We start from the raw sequence: 24,135 nt of genomic DNA, 5'->3' as shown, positions 1-24,135 counted from the left end.
TTGTCTACCTTTTTTTCTTTGTCTGCTTTTACCTTTTTTTATTTTGGCCTTTTCTAATCTTCTTTGGTCTTCCTTTCATACATTTTATTTTTATCTATCTTACCTTTTATTTTTTTTCATTCTGTCTTTGGGGTTTTGTGTGTGGTTTTGTGTTGTTTATGTTGTAGGGAAAACACGATACAATATACCTTTGTGTTCTCCAAAACACTTCCCAGTATCATGGCGGGAATTGATGAGCTAACCGGGAGTGGCTGTGTTCCAGATCAACGATCGTGAATAATTGACAATGACTAGGATTGTGGCGAGTTCGTCTGGGTATTTACGTTGCATAGTTCATCCCTTTGTCCTCGCGTTCGTCCCCGCTTCATTAGATTTAATGTCCTTGATATCGCGATTGTTTCATTTGTTTTGTTTTGTAGCAGACTGTGTGTTTTTATCTGAGAAGATAGGCCTTGAACTAGAACAGCCGATTCTTATAGCCTACATCCTGGGGTATGTGTTAGGTTGCTGTGATGCCTTCAACTTTTGTTTCGCATTCATTCTTACAAGTTAAATTTCCTTTGCTGTCCCTGGCAAGCATTAGCAGTCAGAGGAACAATAGTGGAAAGTGGAAAATACTGTTTCTGCAGGATTTTACACCTAGAAAAATACACAATTATAATAATAACAATAATGATAAAAACCTTATTTTCTATTGTTTTGCCCATCGAACGGTGGTGTCGAGGGTGATGTATCTATGGACACCTTCGAACGACAACGGGAACTTGAATCGGAACATGGGATCAAATCTGTGCAAGCTCAGAATTACATTTTGTAGTAAATGTAAAGTTTGGAGACTGACAAAGTTACCGATTCAGGAACTAGAGCTTTCTTAGCTAGTGTTTCTCTCATGTCTCGGTCTTCGGTCATTGGCGCATACTTTTTCGATCAGAGGTACTGCGATTATTGGTGTGATCCCTGGCCGATCGACTGTCAGATAGTTTTGAGTGTATGTAGGAGTCTACTGACTGAATAATATTTGTGTAGCCAGGCCATTTGGCCTTGCATGGCCCCATGTACATTATGTCAGAAGTGCATGTATTAGAAGTAGACAACGACTATTACATGCAGTCGGAGCGGGGTGATACAATCCCTACCCACAATTCTAAACAGTTTTGGAATTTATAAACATTTAGTTCGGAACGACGTCGCCCCTTGGACGGTTTATTATATAAAGGGAAGCACGCATTTAAAAATGGCGTCGACAGAGCCAATGAAGGATACTAGGATCTTGTAAGATAAATCACCTGCGATTATGTTCGGTCAAGGTCGAACTTTATACCTATTGTCATGTGAATCTGAGAACAACACTACTTCTTTTGCTTCTTCGGAGTTACAGCAGTTTACTTTCGTGCTAGCACACACCATTATGCTTTTGTGCAGGCACACATAACTAAAAACAGATGTTATACAGATAATGAGTTTCATAGTCATTTGCGAGCGAGTCGGCCTCGACTGTTCTCATCAGGAATTCTCCAGCATGCATCGTTTGCAGAACACTTCCACGTCTGTTCAGAGAAAGACTGCCGACCGGTTTCGTCGGTGTAAAGCGTTTTTAAATTTTTTTTTTATTCAAACTCTCTTCGGATCTTGGCTGGGTAGTGACGGAGTCGATTCCTGTGCTAATGGGTCTAACACATTGTGTGAGGACATGAAAACAAAGCGCCGTGAAGGTGAAGACGCACCACCTACTTGTTCTTGGGGCTGGTCGTGTGAAGGGATTAGAGAATGGGTTTACGCTTGTCCTTGGGGGGGGGGGGGGGGGTGTTGTGCGAGTCAATTTCCTTCGTTTTTTATCAAGTCGTGTAATATGAGTGCAACAACACTTGCTCTAAATAATCATTATGTCATCAAAATGAAGAAGGTGTAAAGAGACTGTTGCGCAGGTGGACCATTTCGGAACTTTTTTTTGCCACGACTCTGTGAATTCTTGTCATCTTGAAAAAAAAAACGGTTTTGAGAAATGACCTTCTAATTTGTACTTTTGGATGAGAGAAATACGGGCCTGCTCAAGCGCGCACAAATACGCACGAGCGCACTTACGCACACACACACACAAACACACACACACACACACACACACACACGCACACGCACACACACGCACACGTGCGCGATTATTCTACCCGCATAACGGTTCGTGCATGGGACAGTTATCAGAAAACATAACAAGTTGTGTTTTCTTGTAAGTCTTTTATGCCAACTGTTAACTCATAGTGCCGATGTTGACTGAGTGTCCGTTGTAACTTTGAAAGAAAGGGACCCTTGTGAAGTAAAGAGCCGTTGTCATTTTGCTATGAGACTGCCATTTCATCCTCACATCAGCGGCATACGAACTTGCGGGATGCTTACAGTAGGAAAAGGTTTATACCCTGTTATATAACAATTGCGTCGTGTTCATTTCTGCACGCCATGTTCATCTTCACATCATCGTCATACAAACGCTCCTGATGACAGTAAGAAGAGTTTCCGTTATAGGTAACAACGCCATTTAGATTTGCTATCTACTATGTTTAACTGTGTGATTATGTCACATCTTACTGGGGAAAAAGGGGGCAGTCGATAACAGCAGTTCTGAAGTTTTTCACCTCCGTTTTTTGACTCACATGCGAAGCAAAAGTGAGTCTATGTACTCACCCGAGTCGTCCGTCCGTCCGTCCGTCCGTCCGGAAAACTTTAACGTTGGATATTTCTTGGACACTATTCAGTCTATCAGTACCAAATTTGGCAAGATGGTGTATGATGACAAGGCCCCAAAAAACATACATAGCATCTTGACCTTGCTTCAAGGTCAAGGTCGCAGGGGCCATAAATGTTGTCTAGAAAACAGCTATTTTTCACATTTTTCCCATTTTCTCTGAAGTTTTTGAGATTGAATACCTCACCTATATATGATATATAGGACAAAGTAAGCCCCATCTTTTGATACCAGTTTGGTTTACCTTGCTTCAAGGTCAAGGTCACAGGAGCTCTTCAAAGTTGGATTGTATACATATTTTGAAGTGACCTTGACCCTGAACTATGGAAGATAACTGTTTCAAACTTAAAAATTATGTGGGGCACATGTTATGCTTTCATCATGAGACACATTTGGTCACATATGATCAAGGTCAAGGTCACTTTGACCCTTATGAAATGTGACCAAAATAAGGTAGTGAACCACTAAAAGTGACCATATCTCATGGTAGAAAGAGCCAATAAGCACCATTGTACTTCCTATGTCTTGAATTAACAGCTTTGTGTTGCATGACCTTGGATGACCTTGACCTTGGGTCAAGGTCACATGTATTTTGGTAGGAAAAATGTGTAAAGCAGTTCTTAGTGTATGATGTCATTGCTAGGTTTAGGTCAAGCATGTGAGTCGTATGGGCTTTGCCCTTCTTGTTTTTTGTGTTATTAGACGGAGGCTTCTTTGATTCTCGCAATACGTAGGTGCTTTATTGTTCTGTTACTGCTGTCTACATGATTGTTATATATGATATTGTCCTGTTTACCGTCGGCTCCTTGAATCGACATTATCTAAAGACCCTTGTATCCAATCACAGTGTCTCATCCATTTCATCAGGCGAGTCCTCGTTGCCGTAATAGTCAGCTGTTTATTTACTTATTTGATGTGGACAATTGATGTGGACAATTGATGTGGACAATTGATGGCAGCGAGTAAACAGTCTCTCTTTTCTTTTTTTGTTGTTGATGGAAAACTGCCTTTAGAATCATCTGTCCAGTTATACAGTTGGAACTGGGCTAATGATGGCGGCAAGGGTTACCGCTAGCTTTGCGCCGCCCTATTCTTTTCCCTGACCGTAGTGACGGGCTATCGTTCAGTCAATGTCAGTGAAAAGGCAGAGGAGAGCGGCCAATGATTGCACATTGGGTCCTTAGAACCGTTCGTCTTGCATAGAAATGGCCTTCGTTGCACCGGGGTCGGCCCTCTGCGGGCCACAAGAGGGCCAGTGATGGCACTAAACAGAGTCCTTTGCATCTTTATTGGCGCAAGAAATGGTCCTCGTGATGTCAATCTCCGCCCTAGGTAGGCTGCTGTATTGGCTGCAGTGTGATCGTCTTGCGCATTTTCTATTTGCTGCAGAATGGGGTTTCTATGGTGTCGGTGTCTGATTTGATATCGGCAAGTCAGAGTTTAAACATTGACGACAAGGTGTCTTTGCAAGTGAAGAGACGACTGACGACGACATCTTGCAGAATAGTTTGCATCTATCTTGATGCAAGAATTAACGCGTGTGTTTGTTTGTGACTGCATGGATTTAAACGATGAATTTGCTTTTGTACTCCTGTTCTTTTTGTGTCTTAATGATTGTATTTTGGTTTTGTACATGTGTATAATAATGTCATTGTAAAGCGCTTGGAGCTTTTAGGTAAGCGCTCTATAAGTTTCCATTATTATTATTATTATTATTATTATTATTATTATTATTATTATTATTATTATTATTATTATTATTATTATTATTATTATTATTATTATTATTATCTTCGTTGTGTTCCTGCTACGCGTACTATTTAGACTCCGAAAGCTGAGGACTATTCTAGTGTTACTTTCAGGTTGGGTCAGCCACATGTTTGTTGGCGTCCGGTTGTCAACGATCAGACTTACTTTCTAAGGAATTGGGACTGGGGCAAGCGACGACAGTTCAGAAACATATTTTTATCTTTCTAGCTGCATGTATATAGGCAGTGGCGATAACCGATTTTGGCGAGCGCAAATAATGACAACTCAAAACCGATTTTCATCGTTCTGACCGCACAAAAAGGCCGTCAGTATGCTTGTGTCAGCGGTAGAGAAGGACTGGGGCAGATGACGTTAGTATGCATCTGTCTTGTCTTTTCTTTTTTTTATTTTTTTTTATTTTTTTTTTTTAACATTTTATTTCCTTTATATACACATAAACATAGCATAGCATACATCATACACCGAGTTTGTCAACAAAGCGCATACACACGTACATACCTAGACAAGACGCAGACATAGACAGTAGGGTGGGATGTTGAAGAGACAGGGGATATGAAAGGGGGGGGGGGGGGAACGAGGTTGTGAGGGGGGAGGGGGGGTTTGTAACTGAGGTTGGGGGAGGGGAGGGGGGTAGGTGGGGGCGGTGGTCACAATTTAGCCTCCAAGTATACATGGGGTTTAATTATCGGCATAAGAGTATTGTATAACCTGTTATGAGTAAATGGGTCAGGGGGTATCACATTCAAAAATGTTCATACGAAATCAATCAATACAATTATCCTATAGCATCAATGAAAAAAGTGTCTATATAAACACCACTCTTTTTCAAATTTACCATAATAATTATTTACACTAGCATTATACTTTTCGATCAAAAACCTTTGTTTAGCAATTTTCACAAAAACATTTAGTGTTGGGACTGTCTTATTTAATTTGGCTCCAAATATACTTTGTTTGGCAAGGAGAATAAACAAATCAAAAACAGCATCCGTATGAAAGTTGTCTAAATACCCTAAAATGACTAGCTCTTTTGACAAATTCAAATTACTGCAATGTGTGAAATTTTGACATAACCATTCTGTGAAATCAGACCAGAAAAGCTTAACTCTTGTGCACTCCCAAAACAAATGTTCTAAGGTTTCCTCTTCCTGTGTACAAAAGCTACATAGTGATGTGTCAGAAATTTTCATCAAAAATAACAGGCGTTGAGTGGGAAAAATTCTATGCAGTATTCTATATTGGAACCACCTTAGGTATGTGTCTTGTGTAGTTCGCCTTATTGTCAGAAATACCTTTCCAACATTTACATCAAAATTCAATAAATTAGCCCATTTTTCCATGCACTGTAGATTGCCATCATTTTTCACAAGATGGGTATATATATGTTTTACTCCACCTTTAGCTATTTGTTTCCATACAACATCATCACCAATATGAAAAACATTGTTTAAAACTGCATCTAACTTTAGTCTTTTATGAAAATTCTTAACTGAGCGCATAACGCCCTCGAAAAAGACAAAATTCAGTTGTAAATTTGGATGTTTCAATTTAAAATCGTTATATGACAAAAACCCATCGGCTCTCATCAAGTGACCGACTGTAATAATGCCGTTTTCCATCCAATTCCTGTTAAAAATAACCTTTTTATCTATGCAAATATGTACATTATAATACAGACGCTCTGAAGCAAAATCACTCAAGGAGATGGGGACACATTTGCATGCAAAATGTTTATAATGTTTGAAAACATCTCTCCAGAAAGGATTCTGAACTCTTTGCATCAATATGTTTCCAAACTCACCTCCTCTTTTGTGAATGTTATGTACAAGTGGACACAGAGCTTTCAGAAGTTTAGTTACTTTTCCTTCACTACAAAGGACTCGCTGTAACCATGATATCTTCAGAGCTGACAAAAAGCATTTCAAATCCACCATTTTAAGCCCCCCCTCTTCAAACGACTGATATGCTGTTGTTCTCTTTATTCTATCTTTCTTACCATTCCATAGAAATGAAAAAAATAACCTATTCAAATCAAACAAAAACTTATCATCAGGGTCAGGTAAACTCATAAACAGATGAGTTAACTTAGACAGCGCCAAACTCTTAATAACTGTTATTTTTCCAAAGGGTGTTAAATTTCTTCTGGACCAGGACCTGAACAAATTCTCAATTTCTACCAATTTATGTTCATAATTAAGGGGTATAATGTCATCTAAGTTGACTGAAAAAACAATGCCAAGAACTTTAAATGTTACAGGGTTCCAACTGAGCATAAGTTCCGGCATAAATTTAATATTACAATTTGTATGTGAGCCTATCCAGACTGCCGTAGTTTTCTCATAGTTCATTTTCAGACCGGATATCGAGGCAAATTGCTTCAAAACGTTCATACATGCACAAAATGATTGTTTTGAACCATCCAGAAACAGGGCGGTGTCATCTGCAAACTGGGATATTAATATTTCATCATCTGCCACCTTTATACCTTTTATCTCTGTACTCTGGCGGATCATAATGGACAGAAATTCGGCACATATTAGATATAAATAAGGTGACAATGGATCTCCTTGTCTGGTACCTCTTTGTACATCAAACCAACTGGAATATTTACCATTCACAGAAACACATGATCTAATATTATTATAAAAAGTGAAAATCCATCTTTTAATGTCATCACCGAAGTTGAATTTGCACAAACATTTATCAATGAAGGACCAAGAAACGCTGTCGAAAGCTTTTTCAAAGTCAATGCACATCAAGAGGCCACGTATGTTATGCTTATTCACATAAAATAGAGTATCATATAATAACCTTATGTTTTGGCCAATGTACCTTCCTTTAATAAAGCCTGTCTGATCTTCATGGATCAAGTTTGGTAACACAGACTTTAACCGTTCAGCAATACAGGATGAAGCAATCTTATAAACTACATTCAACAGTGTAATGGGTCGCCAATTTTTCAAAAAACTTTTATCCTTTCCATCCTTTGGTATACAGGTAATAACTCCCTGTCTCTGGGTGATAGACATCTCTCCCTTTTCAAAGCTACAATTCAGGGATCTCAAGAGAAAGGAACAGAGATCTTTAAAAAAGAACTTAAAAAACTCAGCTGAATACCCATCTGAACCAGGACTTTTGTCGTTATTTAACCGTTTTATAACTGCCATAATTTCTTGCATGGTAATTTTCCCTTCCAAACAATCTCTTTCTTCATTGGAGAGTGCTGGGTGTTCTAAGTTTTCATCAATCGATTCATTTACCAAATTTGTGTCTCTTGTGGAATACAATTCTTCATAAAAACACTTGACCTCATTACATATAAGGTCACTATCATGTATAACCCCGTTCTCAGTCTGTACAAAACACATTGCTTTCTGCACATAATTCCTTTTTTCCAGGTTACAAAAATATGGTATTCTTCTCACCATCACAAATCCACCTGGCACGTGATCTCACAATAATACCATCAACTCGCTTCTGCCGCACCTCACACAAATCTCGCTTCTTCTGTTCTAACAACTGTACATTACTTTCATTCACCTGATTCTCCAAACATACAATCTCAGCAAGGATTTCTCTTTCTTTCCTATCACTTTCTCTCTTTTTATGTGAGGCGTAGGATATACATTTACCTCTTATCTCCAGCAAAATCATTTCAAAAAATAATTGATCATTAATCATCAACACCAAATCTTCATCCTCAATCAAATGTATATTATTTCTGTCATAAACAGGTACAGCATATTGTATTTTCAAATCTAATATCACTTGCTTAACTAATCCAACAAATGTTATATCTTTTAATAGTGAGTTATTAAACTTCCATAGTGGTCGGTGTCTTTTTACAATGTCAGTATTAAAACATAAAGATACAGGTGAATGATCCGAGTTATAACTGGGCATAATATCAACACCATTAACAATTAATCCCAATTGTTCAGATGTTAAAAAATAATCCAGTCTACTTCTTTGTACACCATTAAATCTTCGCCAGGTATATTTTCTTAAACCGGTGTGCAGATTTCTATAAATATCTACAAGATTCAACTGTTCCATCATATCTAACATCTTTTTCCTACTTCTCATTTTATACACTTTTGAAGGATGATTAGAATCAATCTTAGGATCAATTGCAATGTTCCAGTCCCCTCCAATCACAATACAGTCATTATCAAATGAAACAATATTATCCATCAGGTTTTCAAAAAACTCAGGGTGGTCACCAGTGCTTGGGCCATATACATTCCCCAGAGTAAATCGTTTATTCAACATTTCTATATCAATCAAAATATATCGCCCCTCTGGATCTCTCACAACATTATGAAGTTTATATTCAAAATTATTTTTAAATAACACAGCAACTCCTCTGCCTGCAGTACTATTTCCTGCCACAATACATTCAAACCCCCATTGTGATCTGATCATATTTTCTTGTTCAATTGTCCAGTGCGTTTCCTGTAGTAGAAATACATTACCCTTGCTTTTTCTCAACAAATCAAAAACATCTTTTTTCTTTCTAAAATCTCCTAAACCATTTACATTAAAAGTAACAATATTTAATAATTCACACATAGCCATCTTCAAATTTAATTTCCATTTCATACAAGACTGTACATTCGATGCAAATCAAACACAAACATGTCAGCTTGCATGCTGGACAAATTCGACAACACACCTGACATACCAAACTGTCAACACGGACAACAACACTTCGAGTAACTTCGAGTAACTTCCAATGCATACATAGAAACAAGCACTGCATTCGAGTTGATTTGTGGTACTGCAGGTGAACATTTACATCGTGTGCATGATTCCGACATAACAAGGAATAAATCACCGAATGAACAGGTACAGTTTTGTTGTGACCACCGTCTTACATACTCAAGGGACAGGAAGGGGGAAGTAGTGGGGGGGGCTGACACAACACAGCAGGGGAAACGACACACAGACTGGTTGCAACGACAACAAACAACACGCACCATACACACACATCTGTCTTGTCTTTTCAGTTGTGTATCTTTTCAGTTGTGTATCTGTCGCCCACAAACACATCAGAAGAAGACAAATGACTATTTGTTTGCATCTCTGTCTCTGGCTGTAAGCAATGCCCATCGTCGTGTCAATGTCAGCTCTGTCTCTGGCTGTAAGCAATGCCCATCGTCGTGTCAATGTCAGCTCTGTCTCTGGCTGTAAGCAATGCCCATCGTCGTGTCAATGTCAGCTCTGTCTCTGGCTGCAAGCAATGCCCATCGTCGTGTCAATGTCAGCTCTGTCTCTGGCTGTAGGCAATGCCCATCGTCGTGTGAATGTCAGCTCTGTCTCTGGCTGTAAGCAATGCCCATCGTCGTGTCAATGTCAGCTCTGTCTCTGGCTGTCAGCAATGCCCATCGTCGTATCAATGTCAGCTCTGTCTCTAGCTGTCAGCAATGCCCATCGTCGTGTCAATGTCAGCTCTGTCTCTGGCTGTAAGCAATGCCCATCGTCGTGTCAATGTCAGCTCTGTCTCTGGCTGTAAGCAATGCCCATCGTCGTGTTAATGTCAGCTCTGTCTCTGGCTGTAAGCAATGCCCATCGTCGTGTCAATGTCAGCTCTGTCTCTAGCTGTCAACAATGCCCATCGTCGTGTCAATGTCATCTCTGTCTCTGGCTGTAAGCAATGCCCATCGTCGTGTCAATGTCAGCTCTGTCTCTGGCTGTAAGCAATGCCCATCGTGTCAATGTCAGCTCTGTCTCTGGCTGTAAGCAATGCCCATCGTCGTGTCAATGTCAGCTCTGTCTCTGGCTGTAAGCAATGCCCATCGTCGTGTCAATGTCAGCTCTGTCTCTGGCTGTAAGCAATGCCCATCGTCGTGTTAATGTCAGCTCTGTCTCTGGCTGTAAGCAATGCCCATCGTCGTGTTAATGTCAGCTCTGTCTCTGGCTGTAAGCAATGCCCATCGTCGTGTCAATGTCAGCTCTGGACAGGTCAGAAGAGGGCAGTTGACGTCAGTACACAGTTAGTGTGTATCTCTTCGTCTTGCTGTAAGAAACAGTCATCGGTGGGTCAATGGTAGCTTCTAGTCCGGCCAGAAGACGGCTAACGACGACCGAAGCCTGTGCGTTTGCATATTTTGTGTGTGTGTGTGTGGGGGGGAGGGGGGCGTTAGAAATGGTCATTGTTAATTGTGTCCAGTGTCGGCCAGAGGAGGGCACATGGCGGCCGTACAGAGTTCGTTTGCATCTCTTTCCTGGCTGCACGACATGGTCATTGTTGGGTCGTCCGACAAGAAGAAGTCAAATAACGGCAGTAAACTGTTCGTTTGCATCTCTTTTTTTGCTGGCGGGAAGAAATTGCCATCATTGCATCAATGTTGGGTCCCAAGCCGGTCAGTAGAGGGCAAATTGACGGCCGTACACATCGTGCGTCCGCACATCCAAGTTGCTGTTTCTAACGAGCGGTAGCATCACTTGTTTGCCTGAACTCGGCCAGGCGTCCCTTGATGTCTCGTGCTGCCTTCTCCTGCCCTGGCTTCCTCAGACTATTAGATGAAGTGTGGGCCGCCTCAGCAGCGGGGATAGTCCTGATTTACTTTCGGCTTAAGCAAATGGCACTGATCGGCTGGGAAATTGGATTCCAAGACTCTTCCCCTCAGCTGTCTTTTTTACCAGGGGACACGCGGAGAGTTCCCCCTACCTCTTCTTCTTCTTGCCGCTCTTCGCTTTTTACCCTCTCCCTGCTCCTCTCTGCCCACCCCTCCCTACCCCCCTCCAAACCCCTCTTCGCCCTCTAAACCCCAACAAGCTCGGCTTGCTGTGAAATTGTGTTTGCTTCCAATCTGGCTTCCTTCTCTCTTTTTTTTTTTTTTTCTTTTTTTGTCCGTCTTGTCGCTCTTGTGTGTATGTCAGAGGACTTGCACCAGGAGAGAGAGAGAGAGAGATCAGGGGGCGCAAAGCTGTGGGTCTCATTTATGTCACATCAAACAGAAGCCAGACGAGCGGTGTCGCCGACAACAGCGCGCTCCCCTGGCCCGGCTCACTGCCTTCATATTAATTGATTCCCAAGCCATCAACAGATTGATCCCTCCCTTGTGTTCCGTAACCGCGACCCACCCCTCTCCCTCCTCTCTCCCACTCCACCCGTCCTTCGGGACCATTCTCGTCTTTAGAACGTGAAGTTGTATCCCCCACTCTTACCCCCGTCACCCCACAGACTCGTAGTCTTGTCTTCGCGACATGTACCGCACCGATCATCATTTGCTACCTCCAACCCCCGTTATTCGCCCTCTCACTCCTGCCGTGGACATCATCATTTGCCGCCCCCATTCACCCACCGACCTAACCGCGCTTCCCTCCTATCTCCTCCCCAAACTCCCCAAGGTTATTTTTGTATTTGCACCTAACCCCCCTCTCACCTTCCTCCCCCCCCCCCCCCTACCCAAGCCATTCTTGGTTTTGCGACATATTCACACACAAACACACACTCACACGCACACACACGTACCATTCTCTACTCGTCGCGACCTATCCTGCACTGCACATGATTTGCCAAATCCCCCGCCCCCTTCACCTCAGCTATTCTTTGTCTTCGCGACATCCACAGCACCGTACATCATCATCATCATAATCATCATCATCATCATCATCATCATCATCATCATCTTAATCATCATCATCATCATCTTCATCATCATCATCATCTGTCTGACCCCCTTTGCGTGACTCGGTGGGCTTGTCACGGTAGCACGTGCCCTGAGCTTGTCGCTTCGTGTCCGACTTGCTTTTCCTTTTCTCTCCCGCCCGCCCGCCCACCCAGCCCCCTTTACTCGGTGGCCCTGGCTCTCGTGGGTGCACCCAACTTGTCCTAATTAGTGTTGTTTGCTTAATTGTCCTGCTGGGAGGGGTGTTTTGGCTTCCTTCTCCTGCCTGTTGTTGTTGACGCTGTGGTGGTTGTTTTGATTTCGGAGAAGTGTGGGTGGAGGCGTTGAGGGTGTGTGGGGATGTTACAGGTGTTAGGCTGGCGAGAGAGACAAGACAAGACAAGACTCATTCTTTATTAACGAGGGTAATGGCATAAGCAAACATGTGCTTTTTTTTTTTTTACATCCAGCCCTTTTTTACATCCAGAGAGAGAGAAAGAAAGAGAGAGAGAGAGAGAGAGAGAGAGAGAGAGAGAGAGAGAGAGAGAGAGAGAGTGTACGAGTAGGTGGCCGGGGGGAGGGGGGGGGCGATGGTATGTTACACGGTCATGGTCCGTTGCCCTTCACTGTGGTGCGAGTATTGTACTTTTAAATGTTTTATTATTCTGTAATACATACAGGCGCGGCGATTAAGGCCCCCAAAAAATAGGTCTGTTTACGGTAACATAGGGTGAAAAAATAGTGTCGGTAGGTCGGCTTTTTTTTTTTTTTTTTCCTCCCCTCTCTATGATGTTTCACAGTTCATTTCTTCTCATCAATCCCTGTTTTTGCCCAACATAACTATAAACAGTACTTTGAGCTTACCTCCCTTCTGTCGTCTGCTGTTTGAGCGCAAACAGCTCTATTTTGGATGCGGTTTTTTTTTTTCAGACGATCCAAAAAAAAAATTAGGGTCGGGCCTAAAAACTAGGATCGGTCGGGTTACCGTAAACAGACCTATTTTTTTTTTTGGCCTAAGCACACATGATCTGGATCTGTGCAGACAGATTTAATGCCTGTATTCACCATTTTTCTTTGAACGCTAATAGTTAATAGCTTTGTCCGCAGCAACCTTCAGAATGGGCCTCGTATCATTTGGCAGCATTTGATTCTCGTATTTTATCCTCTGAGAACCCTGGGCTTGTCTCCTAAATTTCATTAATTAGGTACGTTGAGTGCAGTGTATCTGTTCGTACATGTTTTGCAGAAGATTTATTGCATATTTCATCGTGATGATTACATCGCTACTAATACGGATTTTTTCGTTTTTATTTTTGAAAGGAAATTGTGGTACCTTTTCTTTGAACGAGTTATAAGATTAGGCTATCTTCTGAAGCCGAAGATAAAGTGGGTGTATCCGTGCGACGATGTACACAGGACTGACAGAAAACAATTTGCTTTTAATCTGTGTGTGTGTGTGTGTGTGTGTGTGTGTGTGTGTGTGTGTGTGTGTGTGTGTGTCTCTCTCTCTCTGTCTCTCTCTCTCTGTCTCTGTCTCTCTCTCTGTCTCTCTCTCTCTGTCTGTCTGTCTGTCTCTCTCTCTCTCTCTCTCTCTCTCTCTCTCTCTCTCTCTCTCTCTCTCTCTCTCTCATGTTTTACCTTCAGCAACAACAACAATAAAAGAATTCAGCTGTCTATACTTGTCCCACATGCTATCCCCACCCCCCACACTCGCCTCCCTTTGTCTTTCTTTTTAGTCGGAAAATAATGCAAACATTGTTAAATTAATTCTTCTTTACGATGGCGGATTTGTAAGGATTTTCTTTCTTTATGGGTGAACTTTTCGGTTTTTTTGCCAGGCGATTTTAGACATTTTATTATGTTTATGTTCCAAGATTACACACGGCCGGGTGGTACCCAGTTTTTTGACTCACATGCGAAGCAAAAGTGAGTCTATGTACTCACCCGAGTCGTCCGTCCGTCCGTCCGGCCGGCCGGCCGTCCGGAAAACTTTAACGTTGGATATTTCTTGGACACTATTCAGTCTATCAGTACCAAATTTGGCAATATGGTGTATGATGACAAGGCCCCAAAAAACATACATAGCATCTTGACCTTGCTTCAAGGTCAAGGTCGCAGGGGCCATAAATGTTGTCTAAAAAACAGCTATTTTTCACATTTTTCCCATTTTCTCTGAAGTTTTTGAGATTGAATACCTCACCTATATATGATATATAGGGCAAAGTAAGCCCCATCTTTTGATACCAGTTTGGTTTACCTTGCTTCAAGGTCAAGGTCACAGGAGCTCTTCAAAGTTGGATTGTATACATATTTTAAAGTGACCTTGACCCTGAACTATGGAAGATAACTGTTTCAAACTTAAAAATTATGTGGGGCACATGTTATGCTTTCATCATGAGACACATTTGGTCACATATGATCAAGGTCAAGGTCCCTTTGACCCTTATGAAATGTGACCAAAATAAGGTAGTGAACCACTAAAAGTGACCATATCTCATGGTAGAAAGAGCCAATAAGCACCATTGTACTTCCTATGTCTTGAATTAACAGCTTTGTGTTGCATGACCTTGGATGACCTTGACCTTGGGTCAAGGTCACATGCATTTTGGTAGGAAAAATGTGTAAAGCAGTTCTTAGTGTATGATGTCATTGCTAGGTTTAGTTATTTGACCTTTTTTCATTAAAGGGGTTCAGGCTCCCTGGGACGTTACGTGCATCGGAATTCTTTCTCAGTCTGTCTGTTTGTTTGTCTGTCCCTGTCTCTCTCTCTCTCTCTCTCTCTCTCTCTCTCTCTCTCTCTCTCTCTCTCTCTCTCTCTCTCTCTCTCTCTCTCTCTCTCTCTCTCTCTCTGTGACACAGAGACCGCAGTGCATGTTGTTTGAATGAAGGATGTCATGAATATTACATGGGGACAGGGCGGGATTGGAAATCTCACATTCCAAAGCTTGTTAGGCCCTGGTCTAATCAGGAATCCACCGATTGATTTGTTGTCTTTGTGCTTCCACCAGACCTGCGCTGCCACTTTCTGCTATGTTGTCAGAGAACACAGAGGAACGCGGTGGTTTGGTTGCAGGATGTGAGAATGGGGTTATGGATGGGTGATTTGTTTGTTGGTTAGACATAAGAAAGAAACGGGTGACGGGACGGTGGTAGGGAGGGGGGTGTTCTTTGGGGGCCTTCTAGATCTTTAATTTTTAGATTTAAATTCAGGAGATGTAAGATATGTTGGGGTCACTGACTTCAAGTTGAATCATGAGAAAGAGATCATCGTGCGACGGCAGTGAAAAGAACAACGCCATCTGCTTCATATACTGACCATATGACGCATTTTCTGTTAGTGCTACATCTGCCATCACACACACACACACACACACACACACACACACACACACACACACACACACACACACACACACACACACACACACACACACACACACACACACACACCCGAACGCACGGACGCACACAATAATTTCTTTTTGGTAGTTTACTCTTACTTCTAACCCTTCCCTCATTTGTGTGAAGGTCTAATTTATAGGAAACTTATGTTTTAATCTTAACCTCAGGAAACGTAGCAATATCATTTATACGGCTTATAAAGTGTTGTGTCGGAGTTTCTACTGATGCTCGCAGTTTGTTTATTTTCGACGCCTGCAGGAAACGGGTTGAACTTGAAGATTTATGATACAAGACGAGTTATTTTCGTAGTCACCGGTTGAAATGAAATGTGTATGGCAAATGAATAATTAAGATACTTTGAATGAATAACCTGAAGAGACTTTATAATTAGCCTGTCAGGGTGTCTAATTTGAAGCACTTAATCTTGAAAAGATAATGAATATTTATGAAGTTTGAGGCGATTAATGCGTGTCTTTTCATGCACTGTTGGTTTCTGTTACGTTGACAAGTTGCAAATATGGTGTTTTGTGTGTGTGTGCGTTTCTTTCAACGACAAAGAAATAATGTGTTGCTTCGGGGAATTGTTCAATTGGTTACAAAGTGAATCACCATAGTTATCGTTGTACATTGTTTCTTTCACACACTATCCACATTAAAAACTCGGCCCTTGAACCGAATGGGCAAACATAAAGTCATCAGGGAAATTATCGTCCAAAGCTTCGATATCGACTACCTTTCCGTCCTGTCTGTTTTATCTAAACACTCAGAAGCATATTGAGTACGCGAAGGAAGAATGACGTCCACGAAGCCACAAGAAGAGGTAGCCTTGCGCATTGTCATTTATTTCCCTGCTTCGTGGCAACAGAGCATTAAGGTATTCTGCCTTTATTTCACCTTTACGGCACCCTTGCACGCTTTCACTGTCTCACAGGCTTGGCAATTATTGGGGAGTCAGCACCCTCCCCTTCTTCCTTCCCCTGTGTGTGTGTATGTGTGTGTGTGTGTGTGTGTGTGTGTGTGTGTGTGTGTGTGTGTGTGTGTGCGTGCGTGCGTGCGTGCGTGCATACGCTAAAAGCACTGCTTTCATGCAGTGTTTGTGTTTGGTTTTAGTGAATTATGATCTTGGTCAGTTAAGCGGGTGTGGTTTTAAGCATAGGAAACATCGAGAAAAAGATGGGAGAACGAGATTGTTACAGAGTATGAGAGAGAGACAGATAGAGGACAGATGAGAGAGTCTGCAAACGACAAATAAACATACATGATAAGAGTGTTTTATTTTTAATTGAGATGGAGATTCAATTTGACACACAGCAACCTCGAGCAGTCCTTCGTTAATTAATTATAAGCTATTGTGCGAGTTCTATCCTGTGTTTGCAAATCAGTGATGACGTTTGGCGTCGACTGTCGACAAAAGCGCCGAAACTTCTTTCAGATATCCCAAAAAGGCTCTTTTTTTGTGGAAAAGGGGACGCCAACAATTCCAAACATTTTCGGAAAATAAATCTCTACGACATACCTGCAAATGAACGTAGATCACTTTTATTGTCTAAACACGCGCTTGAGGATTGAGCTATTTTACTGTAAAAAAGGAATAAAGTACCGCCAAATCTGCCCTCCTTCAGCTCTCCTTCAGCTCTCCTTCAGCTCTCAAAACGTTGTATTAGATTAAATCAAGGTTGAAATGTGTTCTGAATCTTGCAACAGATATGTAAGAAAAGAGTAACACTAACAGCTCGGTCTTTTTGGTTCAACTTTCAGGTCATTTCCATAAATTCTAAGGTTTAGGGTTGCTAGGTTTATGGTAGAAAAAAAAGTCCTAGCATGTATCCATGTCTTTCTTGACACCGTGGACATATCGTACTTTCCCACCCATGACCCATGGTGCGTTTCTCCGAACGTCACAGTGGTCAGCGCCGAATGACGTAGGGAGTACCTGTTGAATTGTACCTGGACATTCCCTCCTCTCCCAGCAGTTGGCCGCTGTGAACGTGGGGTGATATTGTACTGTCGTGCGAACTTTGACGGCCATGTGCTCATCTGCTGTACTTGAAAGTGGCCGATTGTGAGTTTTGCAGGGGGTGGGTGAAGAGGGTTGAAGCGGATCGGAGGGTAGGTGAAACACATATGCTAGACACATCAAGGGCGGCTTGGTGTTCACATTTGCTGTGGTCTTTGCAGGGATGTATACTAAAGTACTGCTGGACAAGAAACTGCTGGCGTGTGCCTGATGTCTTTACACTGTCGGTGTGTCTAGCGTCTGTAGTTTTACCGTTTGTCTGGCGCCTGTGGGTTAATCCGATACATGTTAAAGGAGACCGGATATGAGATATGTACGAACTTTAATGAGGCAAGGATAATTTCCTTGGAGATAAAGGTGTAAATGTGTATCCTGTTTAGAAGAATTATTCCTTGAATATGTACTTGTTTATCTGCACTGAAGCAGCGACATTGGCGTGCTGTGGACACTCGGAGATATCGTATCTACCATAGGGTTATATGTTCTCAAGCAGTTTGGAGCTGTGTGTGTGTCTGCGCGTGTGTGTTTGTGTCTGTGCGTGCGTTTGTGTTTCGCGAACCCCCCTTTTCCTTTTCTCTGCCTGTACCCATCCTCCCCTCTCAACCTCCCTTTGCTCTGCCTGTACCCATCCTCCCCTCTCAACCTCTCTTTTCTCTGCCTGTACCCATCCTCCCCTCTCAACCTCCCCCCACCAGCCCTACCCCCTTTCCACCCACTTTGTTCGTGTCTGTGATTAGCATGTGAACAAAGACACAAAAGAAGTCTCGACAGTTGTGTTGATGTGTACTTCATTGTCAAGGGATGAACAAGATCTGAATCCCGCGGTGGTCAGAAATTGCTTCGGGGGGTGGGGGTATGCAAAAAATATCGTGAACTCTCGTTGGTGATGGAGAACGGAATTGAGCGCGAAGGTTGACCACAAGGGCTTAAGCTTAGTGTATTCTGTTTCCCCTTCTGGATGGTCGTAACAAATGTCGCATCTTTTGAACTGCTGTTTTTGTGGATTGAACACACACTGTCTTGATCTGTTCCATTCCTGCTCAACGCGCTTCCATGTTATTTCAAGCAGGGACCTATATTTAGAGGGATAGGAAATATAGGTATGTTTCAAGGTAGGTTAAAAGGGATGTTTCAAGGTAGGTTAAAAGGGTTGAAGATAGTGCTTTAAAGCTTAGACAGCTGTTTTTGGTTTGTCTGTTATTAGTAGTGCGTTTCTCTTTGGCTGAAAATACAATGAAAATACAGTGTGTCTGAAGAAGGGAATATGGCATGCAACGTTTGCCTTTGTTGGACAAGGTGTCATACGGCGGTATTACATGTTTCCCAATTTAAATGTCTGAAGCTAAGGTAATGCAATGAAAAGTACAACAATAAAAATCGGATTTTGTTTGTTCATTTTTTGTTTTACTGGACAAGGTGTAAAGCAGCTTATGAAGATAATTGCAATGTTGTGTAAATGAGCGAGTCTTGTTCGACACCCCTCCACACACGCACGCACATGCACTCCCCCCCCCCCTCCACCAGGTGTCCACCCCTCCGTACACCCCACCCACCAAGCCTTCATGGCCATTGTCATAAACCACTCGAAAACCACTAAATACATACTATATGCAAATATGTTCTTAGCGCAGCATGTGAACGAATCAAATTGCTTATTTCAAAGCTTCCTGTTTCCCGATTTAACTGTAAGTTTTTGCTAAGAGAGGACCGGAATTCGCACATGTGCAGATACAGGATGTTGCTTACTGATATTTGCACTTGTGCTCGTTCAGGATGTTTCTGACTGATATTTGCACTTGTGCTAGTATAGGATGTGGCTAAGTGGAGAGTACAGTGATCTGTAGTGAGCACAGTTCGGTTCTGAGTTGTAAAGAACACTGGTCTCCACTGTCTTTGTGGCGCGGTAAAAACTCGAACGCCGATTTGCTCTGTGTAACTGACGACGAGGAAGAAGCGACTTTATCGGCCAGCGAAGCAACTGAAGGAACTGGAACCATGTTCTTGATTGTGCGTATCTGATAGCCTTAATACTCTTGCATCGTCATTCCAAGTCAACCACACTTGCTGTCAGACTATCCGTTCTGTGAGTTCAGACAATTGAAAACTGTGCTGTATTTTCGATGACTTTGATGAATTGATTTAATTTGATTTGATTTGATTGTTAGCAGACGCTTGGCATTTCTTTCAGCATAGTTGAACTGAAACAAGAAAACAAAGGTTACATTTAACCAAATGATAGAAGTTTCTATGAAAGAGCATTTTGACTTCCTTTGAACAGAGAGTGGAAACACAAATGTTTTCCAAAGTAGTGTTGCGAAGAATGGAAACAGTCAAGCACATTTGTTTAACTGGAGAAGAAAAAAAAACCCACTACTTCGGGCCTTATAGTAGTTATAGTCTACATAATATACAAATTCTCTATTGTAAAACGAATGTTATTATAGATCAGTGGAGCCGAACATTATTTATCATTTTTAAATGCAAATTTGTTGTATTTGCACACAGTGTAGATTGGGGTCACTTTTTGCTGAGACTATATATATGAGACAGACAGATTATTGATTGTACCCTTGCTCATGAAATAATCAAACAATATTTATATTAAAAAATTTATATATAAAAATACACATAACACAATTCAAATCTGTATGCCAGAATTTCGTTCAAAGCCCTAGTCTGTCTCAAATGGTTTACAGAACTATTTAAATCTTCTCATGAAAAAAGCAGTTCTAACCTTATGGAACACACTTGCAATAGCATTTAATAGCATTAAATAAAAAGTTCGTTCGAATGGCTATTTAGCTCGCGTAAACCACACACCAGATTTCGTGGTTTATTTAACCCCTGGGCCATCGAGAACCGGTGTGATCTACTTTCCAATTTTTTCACAATTTTGTCGTCAGTCTGTGATTTCAATGCGACTGCCTGTATCTGCAATAGCACGTTTTGGTGTACCTCTGAATCTAGAAGGCAACACACGGCTGCGAGTCACATGAACTTATCGGCAGCGGTTAGCTTCAAAGAAAGCAAGCGCAATGAAGAAAATGCTTTAGGAAACACGGCCATGCGTGAACTGCTTCCGGGATTTGTCTCATTGTAAATCCGGCTCCGCTGGCCACGCAAAAATAAATTCTTTAAAAATTATCGCTCTTCACGGAGGGCACCTGGGATGTTCTCAAGCGGTGAGTGTTTAAACGAAAGGGTGTTTGTACTGTGTGACAGCCTGACAGTTTCTGTGACCAGAATCTGATGGTTTACGTGAAGCTGTGTGTGCCTTTAATAGTTTACTACGCGCACCAAAATAATTGTTTTTGCTCATGGGTAAAATCCCCGCTGATATGTCGTGTCTCGCCAATGCATTAAGAGTATGACTATGAATGATGTTACTCTGGGCTTAGCCTCGAGAAACGACTTTTATAGTCTGAACGTGATGTGTCAACATGGACAATATATACCAGGCGTCATAAGGTATACTCATAACACGCCAGTACTGCTGGTGGAAGCGATTTTTTTTGGTACGATATGGCATTTTTGGAAGCAAAATGTCTAGGTACCATGCATTTACATATTGCTAATTTCACCCTGGAACGTGTCTCGAATGCTTTGCTTCTGATACTCACTAACTCTTAACATCACTCTGTCTAATATATATCTTTCTTTCTTTATTTGGTGTTCAACGTCGTTTTCAACCACGAAGGTTATATCGCAAGGGGGGAAGGGGGGAGATGGGATAGAGCCACTTGTCAATTGTTTCTTGTTCACAAAAGCACTAATCTAAAATTTGCTCCAGGGGCTTGCAACGTAGTACAATAATGAATGCTCCCATGGGGTCGCCTTCACGCGGCGGGAGTGTTTATACTAAGCTACCCCACTCCTTTACTTCTCTTCTTTTGTCTTATTTCTGCCTTACCAGTCCTTTCACCTATATTTCCTTCCAAGAAAACTCTCCCTACTATTCCCTGAAGTTTTCCAATTCTTTTCTTGTTGTCTTATTCTACCTGACTGGATCCATCACCTTTATTTCACTTACCAAAAGTCTTCTTTTCCACATCCTTATTTCTCTGCACCCCGCATGTCGTAAGAGGCGACTAACGGATTCTGTTCCTCCTTTTACCCTTGTTGGGTGGTTCTTGTATAGAATATAGTCAATGTTTGTAAAGATTTTAGTCAAGCAGTATGTAAGAAATGTTTAGTCCTTTGTACTGGAAACTTGCATTCTCCCAGTAAGGTCATATATTGTACTACGTTGCAAGCCCCTGGAGCAATTTTTTGATTGGTGCTTTTGTGAACAAGAAACACTTAACAAGTGGCTCTATCCCATCTCCCCCCTTTACCCTATCCCATCTCCCCCCTTTCCCTCGTCGCGATATAACCTTCGTGGTTGAAAACGACGTTAAACACCAAATAAAGAAAGATAATGAATCTGAGTGCGAAGAACAGTGGCGCACAGGATACAAGCTGTACAGTTCTAATTACTGTGTTTTGTGGACGTTTCCGTTTTATTTGGGTACGGCAGGAGAGAAATACCAAGTGGCGGGTAGTACGCAGGTATTTTCTTGTACCTTGAGGACCAGTGAATCGGGAATGACAAGGAAATGAGAAAACGACAAACGGAAAGCAGCACACAGATATATCAAAGCAGTACCTCTGATTAATTAGTCTAAGTTCCTGCTTGGGCTGTTGCTGCTGTTGCTTGTGTTCTGGTTTCTGTTTCACTTAAACCGTGGTAACGGGTGTTTACAGGGCAAAATACCTGGGGCGGAATTGCGAGTGCAGTCAGGTGTAACTTGTGAAAACCTACACGCAATCACGCGCACAGTTTACATACACACGCACAGACATACATTATGCACATAGACACGCATTGTGGCTCACTAAAACACACAAACGCATGTTCGTACACACACACACACACACACACACACACACACACACACACACACACACACACACACACACACACACACACACACACACACATTCACACAAACGCATGCACTCACACATACACACACACACACACACACACACACACACACACACACACACACACACACACATACACACACATACACACACGCACACACACTGAATTTATAATACAAAGTTTGTGCATAGTTAATACGCTGGCAAATTCGTGTTCTACAAGTAATGTTCCTGCGTAATGCTCATGTTTAAACCACGCCCTCTATAAACGGGCACACCCTCAGCTGTGGAGTATACACCAAACTCGCAGAACCATCAGGCGTTTGTCATGCTCCAGCGAAACGAGAAATTGCCCGTTTCATTGGGGTTGTATGTGGGGGGGGGGGGGGGGAGAGAAGGGGGGGTTGTTTTATGTTTCTCCTTGTCGGATGTTTTACCATTTGCCTGTGGTGAAATGTAAAGAAAATGATGAAGAATAAGATGATCGTAATTTTGGATCATTTTATACAAAAATAATTTTAATTACAATTTTCAGATTTTTAATGACCGAAGTCATTAATTAATTTTTAAGCCTCCAAGCTGAAATGCAATACCGAAGTCCGGCCTTCGTCGATGATTGCTTGCCCAAAATTTCAATCAATTTTATTGAAAAATGAGGGTGTGACAGTGCCGCCTCAACTTTTACAAAAAGCCGGATATGACGTCATCAAAGACATTTATCGAAAAAATGAAAAAAACCATCTGGGGATATCATACCCAGGAACTCTCATGTAAAATTTCATTAAGATCGGTCCAGTAGTTTACTCTGAATCGCTCTACACACGCACAGACACACACACACACACACACACACACACACAAACACACACACACACACACACACACACACACACACACACACACACACACACACACACACACACATACACCACGACCCTCGTCTCGATTCCCCCTCTATGTTAAAACATTTAGTCAAAATTTGACTAAATGTAAAACCGACATCCTAATTGGAATCTGTGTAGTGTGGAACGTTTTGTTTGTTCGTTGGTTTGTTGTTTAGTGTTATGCGTGTGTGTGCTGAATGTAACCGACACGTATAGATGACAATCTGCGAAGTTAATGTAGATGGGAAGAAAAACGTGAAGAGATCTGCGTTGGTTTGCATGATCGTTCACACGGGGAAGATTGAAGGTATCTGTGTCTGTGGGAAACATGCGTCATTGCCGTGTGTACGTCTGTTGCAGACCATTGAAGCCGCACTCGCTGATGGTAATACAATGAAGGGGAAACGTCGTAAAAAGGATGGGTTTCCTTGTTTGCGAGAAGATCAAGTGAAATATCTTTTTTTGCGCGTCGGAAAATGTGCTGTTAAGGCTATAGTTACCGCATGGTACTGCTATCTCTGCTTGCAGTGTCTGAGCGTCGTTATCCTGATAGCCTTTCATGCAGTAGGTTAGGAATAACGTATTTCTCGGTGGTATATTCAATTCAAACACACTAGGTAGAGCGTGGATAGTTCTTTGTCAAATGTGTTTTCATTGTGCTTGTATGGACGTGTGTTGGTGTAAATGTGTGGGTGTGGTCACGTGTTCGCTCGAGCGCAGAAAGCTTTCACCTGATCATGTTGTTGATAAAAGCAGCACCACAAGTAGAATTTGAGGGAGAAA

General features: G+C 41.9%; 1 protein-coding gene across 2 annotated transcripts in view; it reads left to right on the top strand.

Annotated features, from left to right (window-relative positions):
* The window catches only part of LOC138981132 (zinc finger CCCH domain-containing protein 10-like), a 114,507-nt gene that overhangs the window by 29,840 nt on the left and 60,532 nt on the right, over positions 1 to 24,135 (top strand). The window contains exon 1 of one of the 2 annotated variants that reach the window (XM_070353973.1): positions 19,320 to 19,625. The exons of the other annotated variant lie outside the window; for it this stretch is intronic. The gene's annotated coding sequence lies outside the window, so the exon portion shown is untranslated. Of the gene's footprint in view, positions 1 to 19,319; positions 19,626 to 24,135 lie in introns of those variants that run through there. 2 annotated transcript variants of the gene reach the window in all.

Source organism: Littorina saxatilis, linkage group LG12 (genome assembly GCF_037325665.1).
Source record: "Littorina saxatilis isolate snail1 linkage group LG12, US_GU_Lsax_2.0, whole genome shotgun sequence".
In the NCBI taxonomy this organism is placed as follows: Eukaryota; Metazoa; Mollusca; class Gastropoda; order Littorinimorpha; family Littorinidae; genus Littorina; species Littorina saxatilis.
This window is presented reverse-complemented; position numbering and strand designations above follow the sequence as displayed.